Source organism: Rhineura floridana, chromosome 6, assembly GCF_030035675.1.
Source record: "Rhineura floridana isolate rRhiFlo1 chromosome 6, rRhiFlo1.hap2, whole genome shotgun sequence".
Taxonomy (NCBI): domain Eukaryota; kingdom Metazoa; phylum Chordata; class Lepidosauria; order Squamata; family Rhineuridae; genus Rhineura; species Rhineura floridana.
Window position 1 is genome coordinate 19,046,958 of NC_084485.1, and position 12,515 is coordinate 19,059,472.

At 44.7% G+C, this 12,515-nt stretch overlaps 1 protein-coding gene across 7 annotated transcripts in view; it reads left to right on the forward strand.

Moving 5' to 3' along the window:
* SYCP2 (synaptonemal complex protein 2) overlaps positions 1-12,515 on the forward strand; it is a 138,746-nt gene that overhangs the window by 83,929 nt on the left and 42,302 nt on the right. The gene's annotated exons all lie outside the window — the stretch shown is intronic.

Consider the following 12,515-nt stretch of genomic DNA (forward strand, 5'->3'; position numbering starts at 1 on the left):
AGCTAAACTTGGTAGTTTTCAATTCTAGGGTGTTTACATATTCACTGTGACAGCCTTATTTTTTATTCTGACTTGCATTTTGTTTTTTTGTTTTTTATAATTTTTTTTTATTCAAATTTTTCAAAAGACAAACAAAACAAAGTCAAACAACAAAAACATAACAATACAACAAAAGAAAAAAAATAGTTGACTTCCGATTTGTCGCAGATCAGCTATAAGTATATAATATATATCAAACCTGTCCCTTAATATATACATACAGGATCACTTTTCTCCATAGGTTATCTTAGTTAATCGTCAAATCCCAATATCATCGTTTTATTTTGATCTTTCAACAAAAAGTCTAAGAGAGGCTTCCATTCCTTAAGAAATGTGTCTGTCGATTTTTCTCTAAGTAAGCATGTCAATTTATCCATCTCTACTAAGTCCATTAATTTCAATAGCCATTCTTCCGTTGTTGGTGTTGATTCCATTTTCCCTATGAGTCCGGCCATCACAGCGGGTGTTAGCTCCACCTATCGTGCGAAGGCAAGAATGTCTTTGAAGTCAAGACTAGGGGCGTCAGGCCCCTCCCACTCTCCAGTTCATTCTTGCCTTCGTACGAACAAGATTGGAAAACTTATCATTGAGATCCTATAGCGTAGCATTTAGCTAAGTTGTTTTTGTATTTGCTTATTTGTTTTGACTGGGTGCGAACCCAGCGTCGCTTGTGTGTCTTCCCAGTCCTTCTTTCCCTACTTTCACTTACCTCTGTTGCTTGTTAGAGGTTTTTTCCCTCAAAGACCGCGGCTGCAGTTCTCCCTGATTTGGCTTTAACATTTTATTTTCGTTCTCTCTCCTGCTTGTCTGGCGACCCCCACAGAGACCGCGGCTGCGGTGTTCTGTGTTTTTTGGCCGTTTTGAGCTTCGGGAGATCGCAGCCTTTTCTCTCCCGTAGCGGTTCTGTTTTTACTCAAGTCGCGCTCTGTGGAGCCCTTGAAGAGACCGCGGCTGCCGTTTTCTCCGAGGCGGGAGCCTGCGGCTGCGGCTCCCTCCAACCTTTTTTAACTTACCAGGGTTCTGCCTCCCTGGAGCCTGGCGATCCGGCTTTCTCTCCGCTCCTTTATTTCGCTGCGGAGAGCCCTGTTCCCGCCGGCGACAGCGGCTTGCCTCCTGCTGCCTCATCCCTCACAGGCTTTTCTCGGCACGTTAGTTTCGCCGCGGCTAGCCCTGCTCCCGGCACCGGCAGCGGCTTGCCTCCTGCTGCCTTATCCCTCACAGGCTTCTATCTGCACTTTCTTTTGGGGGGTTTTTTGGAGCTGCTAGTGCGGTTATCGGCCCCGTGGCTCCCCCTGCTAGTCTGTGCTGGGCAGCCCTTCCCCCCACTTCGTCCCCAGACGGCCGCCATTGCTCCTTCTCTCTCCGCCTTTTTTGATCGTTTTTTCCCGCCCTTTTTTCCGGGCGCCATTTTTTGAATTCAAAATTCCCGCCTTTTTTGTTACCCTTTATTAACCATCGGATACCTTCCCTGCAGACTATCTATCCGTATGTGTGTTGTATACGTGCTGCAAACAGACTTACACAGGGCTCACTTGCACACAAATTTACTGTGGTGCTGCAAACAGACTTACACAGGGCTGACTTGCACACAAATTTACTGTGGCTATAATCCTAGTGGCTGGATTATATTATCAAGGCTGGAGCTCCAATCCTAGTGGCTGGATTGTATTATCAAGGCTGGAGCTTTAATCCTAGTGGCTGAATGGTATTATCAAGGCTGGAGCTTTAATCCTAGTGGCTGGGTTGTATTATCAAGGCTGGAGCTTTAATCTTAGTGGCTGACTTGTACTAAATCTGATTTATATTGGTATATCCTGCCCCCTCTGGGGCCGTGTACCACGCCTGAAACCCAGCCTACAGCACTAATCTGAGTGTGCTAAGTCTAAATTCAGCCTATAACATATTAACGCTAATACCTTAGTGCATCCTGCCCCCTCTGTGGCAGTGCACTCCGCCATCTGCCAGTGTATTCTACCCCCTCCGTGGTCGTACGCTGAGCCAGTTCGGGTCTTTACATCCTGCCCCCTCCGTGGCAGTGTACTGTACCCAAGTTAATATAAGATGGCAGAACAGCCAGGCATGCCGCAATCAACCCATATGGTGCCAGATCAGCCAGGCATGCCACAAACAGCCAAGCCACAACATTCTAACACGACTAAGACCAGACACGCCAAAGCCCTGGCTAAGACAAAACATCTTTCCAGCCATAGCAAACCAAAGCGCCCACGTTACGTCTCTGTGCCAACCACCACCACAGCACCTCAGGCACACATAAGCGATATTCTCCATTCCCCTGCTGCTTCCTCTGACGAGGAAGAATTTGTTGGCTTTCCCGCTCAGTATTCGACTAACGAACCTTCCTCTGATTTACCGCCCCAAACATCTGTTGCAATAGCTCCTCAGGCACATACATCGGCCACATCCGGGCTGCAGCTGTCTCCTGATTTCCTCTCCCAACTTCAAGCCATGCTGGCATTTTTTACCCAAATGCAGTCACTACCACAAGTTCCTGCCATACCTCAACTCAACATGGAACATCATGCGTGTCATGAAACTCACCCTTCCTGTTCACCTAACCCCTTTGATGTAGCCAGAGGCAGATGTATTGACGAAGCCTCGTATGCGGAGGAGTCAACTTTCACTGACCATGTTGAAGGAGACGACTGGAGCGACTATTCAGATCATGAGGAGGATACATCATATTGCTTGTTTAATGCCTCAGACTATCAGCCCCTGGCACGCAGGGTAGTTAATACTCTTGGTCTCCAGACAGCGCCTTCAACTTCGTCTGCCCCAGCTATCAAAGTGGCCAAGGTCCTCAAATCCCCTGCACCTACTGAACACTACATCCCGGTGCCGGACCCAATTGCCAAATTAGCCTCTGAAGAATGGGACCATCCACTCAAAGCTCGACGCTTCAAGAACCTGGCTGACAGACTTTACGCCCTAGCCCCAGACTTTGCCACCAAGTTAGATGTCCCTGGCATAGATGAACCAATCGCTCGCCTCGTTTCACGATCTCTTTTGCCCAGGGAAGGGGAATCTCACCTAAAAGACACTACTGAGCGACGAATAGACTTCGCCCTCCGCAAGAATCACGAGGCCACTGCCCTAGCCATGCGTGCCTCCGCTTCAGCCTCCATCTTCTCCAGAGCATCTATGATGTGGCTGGATGACCTTCTAGAGGACGCTAACCCTGATCCTGTTGCCCTCAGAAGAGCACTATTGAAATTGCGTAAGACAGCAGCTTTTGTGGCCGATGCCACTTTGGATGTCACTCAATTAGGGGCACGAGCCATGACGGCTCAAATAGTCGCTCGTCGCACCCTCTGGCTTCCCCACTGGCAAGCTGATTCAGCGGCCAGATTGAATCTGTCCAGGGCTCCTTACTCCGGATCTCTACTCTTCGGCGAGGAAGCTCTAAAGGCAGTTCTGGTTGATCCAAAAGACGCCCACAAACCGGTTCTGGCCACAGTCAAGAACAGCGACCACAGGCCCTTCAGGCGATTTCCTTCCTTCCGTTCTAACCAGCCCTTTCGAGGAACGCGGCCAGGAGGACGAGGCCGCGACTTCAGATCCTATGATCCCAACGCATTCAGGGGCTCCTGGAACCGACGCTTCCAGGGCAGAGGTCAGTACCAAGGGCGCAGGGGCAACTCCTCGTCCTCATATAAGGGAGGCCCTCGCCTACGCAAGTAGTCTTAACATCCTCCCCATAGGTGGCAGATTACTTAATTTTGGAGATCGATGGCTGCGCCTTACTACGGTCTCCTGGATCAGGGACCTTTTCAGTTATGGCTATGCCATAGAGTTCTGGGCAACCCCATCTGACAGATTCCATCCGTCCCCTTGCCCAAGGGCACCAGCCAGGCACAACATCATGCAGACAGCTATCCACCACCTCTTGGACATAGCGGCGATAGAGCCAGTTCCCACAACTGAGAGGTCGGAAGGGGTGTACTCCCTCCTATTTGCTGTCCCAAAACGAGATTTATCATGGAGGGCGGTATTGGACCTCAAGTTTGTCAACCGTTTTGTAACATATCGCAGGTTCAAAATGGAATCACTCCATTCCATTACGGAGAGTCTGCTTGAAGGAGACTTCCTGGCTTCTATCGACCTTAAGGAAGCGTATCTCCATGTGCCCATTTGTATAGCTCACAGGAAGTTTCTTCGGTTTGCTTTTGGCCACCAGCACTTTCAATATAGAGCGATGTCATTCGGCCTCTCCTCTGCTCCAAGAGTGTTTACCAAGGTGCTACTCATCCTAGTGGCTTACCTCCGGACCCAAGGGGTTCATATCTACCCATATCTGGATGATCTGTTAATACGGGCCAAGTCTGAGGAGCTGGCTCATCATCACTTAATGATCACCCTCAATGTTTTGCAGGCCTACGGCTCGCTTGTCAACTTCGAAAAAAGCCATCTCCAACCAACCCAACGCCTACTACATCTAGGGGCAATGTTGGACACCCTGCAGGCAATGGTCTTCTTGGCTCCAGATCTCATCACTGCCATCACAAACATCGCAAGGTCCCTGATACAACAAACATCCGCAGACGTCATGCTTCTTGCCAGAACGCTTGGGATGTTCATTTCTACCATCCACATTGTGCCATGGGCTCGAGCACACACTCGATACCTTCAATGGACTCTGTTGCCGTTTCAACAGGACATTGCCAGCACCAACCATCGCAAAGTTCGTTTGAGCCCCGCACTGCGCCTCTCCTTCCGCTGGTGGACCAAGGTTCAACACCTCTCCAAGGGCATGTCGTTCAGAGAACCCCGCAGAACCGTTGTAACCACAGATGCCAGCCTCATCGGTTGGGGAGCCCACTGCAACTCCCAGTACGTTCAGGGGGTTTGGTCCACCGCGGAGCAAACTCAAAGCATCAACTGGCTGGAGCTAAAGGCTGTCCACTTAGCTCTACGTCATTTTCAGTCTCTGTTCCCTTTGGACCATGTGCTCATTCGAACAGACAACACGTGTGTAAAATCACATTTGAACAGACAAGGGGGCATCAGGTCTCGTCCCCTGCAGGACTTAGCCTCCCTCATTTTTGTCTGGGCAGAACAACATCTACAATCCCTGAAAGCAGAACATCTCAGAGGGATTTGGAATGTGACAGCAGACTGGCTCAGCAGAGAACAGATATTTCCGGGAGAATGGAAACTTCATCCAGCCATTTTCCATCGTCTCCAATGTCGGTTCGGCGCCCTCTCAGTCGACCTGTTTGCTTCCAGTCGCAATTGCCAGCTTCCCAGGTACTTTGCCCGATACCTGGACTCAACAGCAGAAGCAGTGGATGCTCTGACAACACCGTGGCCAGACGGTCTATTGTACGCCTTTCCTCCCATACCATTGTTAGCCAAAACCTTGAGGAAGGCGCGAACCGAGAGGGCACAGCTGGTTCTGATAGCACCATTTTGGCCACGCCGACCGTGGTTTTCAGATCTTCTGGCAATGTCAATGATGGATCCTTGGACACTTCCAGTCAGGCCAGACCTTCTATCCCAGGGTCCAGTACTGCATCAGGACCCTACTTGGCTCAATCTAACAGTGTGGCGTTTGAACGGGGACATTTGAGGTCAGCTGGACTGTCTGACGCAGTGATTGATATTATTTTGGCCTCAAGAAGACCATCTACCACTCGTATTTATCAACATACCTGGGCGGCTTTCTCCAAGTGGTGTCAGTCCCACCACCATGATCCATCCCAAGCCACTGTGCATCAGGTGCTGCAATTTCTTCATAGCGGCTTTATGATGGGACTTCGACCCAACACTCTACGTCGACATGCGTCCACTCTGTCGTCCATTCTCTCAGTGTCCTTTCCTGGAGATCATATTTCCTCACATCCGTTCATCAAACGCTTTTTGAGGGGAGTCGCCCTACGCTCTCCGCCTGTTGTCCATCGGTTCCCTTCATGAAGTTTGCCGAAAGTTCTGCAGGCTTTGCAACGCCCTCCGTTTGAACCCATCAGGACTGTGCCCCTACGTATGCTGTCCTTCAAGGTCTTGTTTCTGATCGCAATCACATCTGCCAGGCGCGTTTCGGAGTTGGGCGCATTGTCTTCTGCTCAACACCTCTGCGTCTTCCATAAGGACTCTGTTGTGCTGAAGACTGATCCTTCCTTCTGTCCCAAGGTCGATTCAGTTTTTCATTGCAACCAGGACATTGTTTTACCTTCCTTTTGCCCGAATCCTACCCATCCTCTCGAGAAGGCTTGGCATTCGTTAGATGTCCGGAGGGCTCTCAAGACCTACCTGTCCAGGACCCAAGAGATTTGACGAACGGAGTCTCTGTTTGTATCCTTTCATCCAAGGTCTATGGGGCATAAAGTATCCAATTCTACCTTATCCCGTTGGTTAAGGGCATGCATTACTTTAGCATATGAGTCCCTGAAGCTGTCAGTTCCAGCTAGTATAACGGCTCATTCTACCAGGTCAGCTGCCACCTGGGCTGCCTTTGCCACTAATGCTCCTGTTGCCGATATTTGCAGGGCTGCAGTCTGGTCTACCCCACACTCGTTTATAAGGCATTATAAAATTGATCGTTATGCCTCTGCTGACGCTTCTTTCGGCAGACGAGTGTTGCAACAGGTTCTTAATAAGGATTAACACGTGGGTGGTCCCTCCCTGTATGGGCTGCTGTGGTACATCCCGCTGTGATGGCCGGACTCATAGGGAAAATGGACCATTGGTCTCACCTGAAGGGTGATTTTCCTATGAGTACGGACATCACGACCCTCCCAGTTGGAGGATGACTATATATTTTCTAATGTGTTATATATTACTGTTACGCTATTATATTTAAATTTAAGAGTGAAGTCAAGACTTCTAGTTCTGTTATACCGCTTTGTTGCAGTCATGTTACTATGCATGGTACTACTGTGTTATTTTCCTGCTGCCAGGCCGGTTGGCCTTGTTCTTGTATCTTTAGATATTTCTCCTTAGACTCGCTGCGAATGAACTGGAGAGTGGGAGGGGCCTGACGCCCCTAGTCTTGACTTCAAAGACATTCTTGCCTTCGCACGATAGGTGGAGCTAACACCCGCTGTGATGTCCGTACTCATAGGAAAATCACCCTTCAGGTGAGACCAATGGTCCATTTTCCACTTTTGTGCATATAATACTCTTGCTGCCGTAATCATATATAATATTATTCTTCCATATTTCTTTTCTATTTGTTTATCCATAAAACCCAATAAAAAAAATCTGGTTTTGACTGAATATTTATCTTTAGAATTTTTTGCATCATCCTACCTATCTGTGCCCAAATAATTTTGCCTTTTTACACAACCACCACATATGATAAAATGATCCTTCTTGTTGTTTACATTTCCAACAAACATTAGAAACATTACTATACATTTTTGACAACTTTTCTGGAGTCATGGACTTGCATTTTGTTTTTTTATATATTTATTTATTGTTATATATACAAACATAGAGCAGCATAATTCATAGCATAACATATGTCATATATGTCTGTCATTAAGAAAAGCAGAGGAAGAAAAATATATAATCACGTATACAGATATCTTTCCAGTCTTACATTACCATGCTGGGAATTCCAAAATTTGACAAAACAATTCTGTCTTTTCTCAAAATCATTATTTCCAGTTCTCTCTTCTCTCCTTCTTACTATCTCTGTCGATTTGTCCATCACTGTCAATTCCAAACATTTTGTCTTACATTCCTGCTCTGTTGGAGGCTGTTGAGATTTCAAATTCCTCTCTATGCAATCTTTGTCGCTGTATACATAATGCACACAAATAATTTGATATTCAGAGATATATTCTATAATTATGTTAAACAAAACTAACATTGGGGTTAGTCTTATCCTATGTCCAACTGTACCTGAGACTGTTTGGAAAATCGTCCTCTAGTAATTCCCAACAATAGGACAATTCCACCACATATGTGTTAAGTTCGCATTTACTGCATTACACTTCCAGCATTTAAAGTGATCAGTCCCATAGATTTTATTTAATTTTGCAGGGAGTAAGTACTACCTCAAAAGTAATTTATACTGGGCTTCCATAACAGAGAGACTTAAATATATGTTATCAACTTGATTCTAGATCATTATCCACTGTTGGGATGGTATGGGTCATCCCAATTCCCTTTCCCATTTTGAGATATTATCCTTATTCTTTAGTTTCATTACATTTGCCATCAATCCTTTTGTCTTATTTAAGTTCCTTGTCCAGATTGTCTCTTGCCCTAACATTAATGTTGGGCCCAACAACTCCACTGGGAGATTCCTAATTTGAAAGTATTAGAACCAAGGTGGTTGCCATCCAGCTGTTCTTAAAACAATTTATGGTTCCGTTAATATCCCCCAATGTAAGATTGTATAAGGCCTCCTTCTCTTCCCTGTAAAGCCATAATCACAATCAAGTTAACTGAGCAGCTTCATAATAGATTTATAAATTAGGAACACCTAAGCCTCCCAGCTCTTTCAAGGATTTCATGCTCATATTATCAATTCTGGGCCTTCTGTCAATCCATATGAAATTGTCTAAAATCTTCTGCCAACTTTTCAGCTCTAAAAGTCAATTGCCAAAGGCAATGTTACAAATATAACTAAAAACCTTTTGAAAATAGTAATTCACACTGCATTTACTGTTGCCATCCATGATGGATACAGCTTTTTTCATCTTTCTAGCTCGCCCTTCACACTCACAACTAAAGCTTCATAATTCAATTTAGGAATGTTTTCTACATCCTCTATCAATTTAACCCCCAAATATATCACAAGCTTATTTCATATGTTCATTCCATATTGCTGCATAATATAGTTCTTTTCATTTGTATCCAAATTAATTGTAATCACGTTGTTTGCTTAACATCATAGCCAGAGATATTTCCAAACAGATACTAAACAGCCACGAGAATGGCTGTATAGTATAGCCAGGATGGACTTTTTGCATTCTGCAATGTTAAATTGAAAATATGCCCCTATGCCATTCTGCTGCTTCCCTTAAGATCATTTCAAAACAAAACCTTACAAAACCTATAGTCCTGAACTAGGCACCCTGAATGCTTGCATAACAACCCTCTTAAGTTTTCATTGTTGTTGTTATGTGCCTCCATATCGAATACGACTTATGGTGACCCTATGAATCAGTGACCTCCAAGAGCATCTGTCATGAACCACCCTGTTCAGATCTTGTAAGTTCAGGTCTGTAGCTTCCTTTATGGAATCAATCCATCTCTTGTTTGACCTTCCTCTTTTTCTACTCCCTTCTGTTTTTCCCAGCATTATTATCTTTTCTAATGAATTATGTCTTCTCATTTTGTGTCCAAAGTATGATAACCTCAGTTTCATCATTTTCGCTTCTAGTGATAGTTCTGATTTAATTTGTTCTAACACCCAATTATTTGTCTTTTTTGCAGTCCATGGTATCCGCAAAGCTCTTCTCCAACACCACATTTCAAATGAGTTGATTTTTCTCTTACCCACTTTTTTCACCGTCCAACTTTCACATCCATACATAGAGATCAGAAATACCATGGTCTGAATGATCCTGACTTTAGTGTTCAGTGATACATCTTTACAGTTGAGGACCTTTTCTAGTTCTCTCACAGCTGCCCTCCCCAGTCCTAGCCTTCTTCTGATTTTTTGACTATTGTCTCCATTTTGGTTAATGACTGTGCCAAGGTATTGATAATCCTTGACAAGTTCAATGTCCTCATTGTCAACTGTAAAGTTGCATAAATCTTCTGTTGTCATTACTTTAGTCTTGTTGATGTTCATCTTTAGTCCTGCTTTTGCGCTTTCCTCTTTAACTTTCATCAGCATTCATTTCAAATCATTACTGGTTTCTGCTAGTAGTATGGTATCGTCTGCATATCTTAAATTATTGATATTTCTCCCTCCAAATTTCACATCTCCTTCATCTTGGTCCAATCCTGCTTTCCGTATGATATGTTCTGCATATAGATTAAATAAATAGGGTGATAAAATACACCCCTGTCTCACCCCCTTTCCGATGGGGAACCAATCAGTTTCTCCATATTCTGTCCTTACAGTAGCCTCTTGTGCAGAGTATAGGTTTCGCATCAGGACAATCAGATGCTGTGGCACCTCCATTTCTTTTAAAGCATTCCATAGTTTTTCATGTTCTACACAGCCAAAGGCTTTGCTGTAATCTATAAAGCACAGGGTGATTTTTTTCTGAAATTCCTTGGTCCGTTCCATTATCCAACGTACGTTTGCGATATGATCTCTGGTACCTCTTCCCTTTCTAAATCCAGCTTGGACATCTGGCATTTCTCGCTCCATATATGATAAGAGCCTTTGTTGTAGAATCTTGAGAACTACTTTACTTGCATGGGATATTAAGGCAATAGTTTCACAATTACTGCATTCCCTGGGATCCCCTTTCTTTGGACTTGGGATGTATATGGAACGCTTCCAGTCTGTGGGCCATTGTTTAGTTTTCCATATTTCTTGACAGATTTTTGTCAAAATTTGGACAGATTTAGTCTCAGTAGCTTGTAGCAACTCTATTGGTATGCCTTCTATTCGTGGTGACTTGTTTCTTCCAAGTATTTTAAGAGCAGCTTTCACCTTGCATTCTAAAATTTCTGGTTCTTCATCATACGGTTCCTCCGTGAATGAATCTGTCATCCTGGTATCTCTTTTATAGAGTTCTTCAGTGTATTGCTTCCATCTTCCTTTTATTTCATCTCGGTCAGTCAGTGGGTTCCCCGTTGATTATTCAACATCCCTGCTCGTGGTTTAAATTTCCTTTTCATTTCTCTAACCTTTTGGAACAGGGTTCTTGTTCTACCCTTTTTGTTGTCCTCTTCTATTTCTATGCAGTAACTATTGTAATAGTTCTCTTTGTTCCTACGTAGTAGTTGCTGTATTATTGCATTTAGGGTTCTGACTGTGTTTCTATCTCCTTTTGCTTTTGCTTTCCTTCTCTCTTTAACCATTTTAAGAGTTTATTCAGTCATCCATAGAGGTCTTTCTCTCGTTTTAACTAGAGGTATTATCTTTTTGCATTCTTCCCTGATAATGTCTCTGACTTCATTCCATAGTTCTTCTGGTTCTCTGTCAACTAAGTTTAAAGCCTCAAACCTGTTCATTTGATCTTTATATGCTTCTGGGATGTTATTTAAATTGTATTTTGGCATTATGATTGCTTTGTTGTTGTTCTTTAGCTTTACTTAGCTGATTTTCACTACGACCAGTTCATGATCTGTACCACAGTCTGCTCCTGGTCTTGTTTTCACAGTATATAGTGTCAGGCATGCTCAGTGAGAACCAACTGTCAGTGTTCTGAAAGCCAGACTCATAGCTGCTTGGCTTGGCTAATCAGGGGGTCACACCAGACGTTTATTCCATTTAAAACAGTCATGGCGCCCCCCAAAGAATCCTGGGAGGTGTACTTTGTGAAGGGTGCTAAGAGTTGTTAGGAGACCCCTATTCCCCTGACAGAGTGCCAGTGGCCAGAGTGGTTTAACAGTCAGCCCTTCTGGGGATTGTAGCTCTGTGAGGGGAATTGGGCATCTCCTAGCACATCTCAGCACCTGTCACAAACTACAGTTCCCAGGATTCTTTGGGGGAAGCCATGATTGTCTAAAGTGAAATAAATGTTTGGTGTGGATGTGGCCAGGGACAGCTTTGGTTTAAATTTGAGTGAAAGACTACACGTGCCTGCTGTAGAATAAAAAGGTGGGGGGGGGAACCCTGAAAAACAATGATGCTGTTCACAATGTTTTCATTTTGGAAAGGAAAGTGGATTTCCCTCTGCTCAGTGCATACCCACCAATCTCCCCCTTTCCCCTCACCCACCTCAGTTTCTCCTATCATAAGCATGATTGTATAGGAGTAGATCCCAATGAACTCAGTAAGCATGCAAATTATCAAACCTGCCTCCCACTTCCCCTTTTTTCTCCTCCCCGTCTCCTCTCTTCCTCCCCTCTTCCTTCCTCCTTCCCCCCCGCCTACTCCAGACCTCCCTCCCTCTTCTTCTCCCCCGTGGTCCGTTTCACCTATGCTAAGCCGGATTGCAGAGAAGTAAATCCCATTGAACTCAGTAAGTATGCAAATGATCAATCCATTCTCAGCAAACTTGCACAGGATCCCATTTCTTACCTCCCATATTAAAAAGCAGAGAAATTCACTAATAAGCAAAAAAAGCTTCACTAAAATTGCAAAGTAAATAAAACATTGAAAATGACTATCTGAACTACTGTATATCATCTGTCTTAATATTGTTGACTCCTCCCTGCTAAAACAAGATCAGCACAACACATCTCTTGTTTCTGTTATTTGGACTGATTGCAGGTGTTGCCACCACTCACCATATGCTCAGAGGCATGTTACCAAATTCTTCCATGCTACACAGCAAGTGGATTGGACTGTGAAAGACCAACCCAAATTGTCTGTGTTTTACAAATTTGTAGGGCAGTACAACATCTCAGAGAGAAGGTCAGGTCTCCAGCTCCCCTGG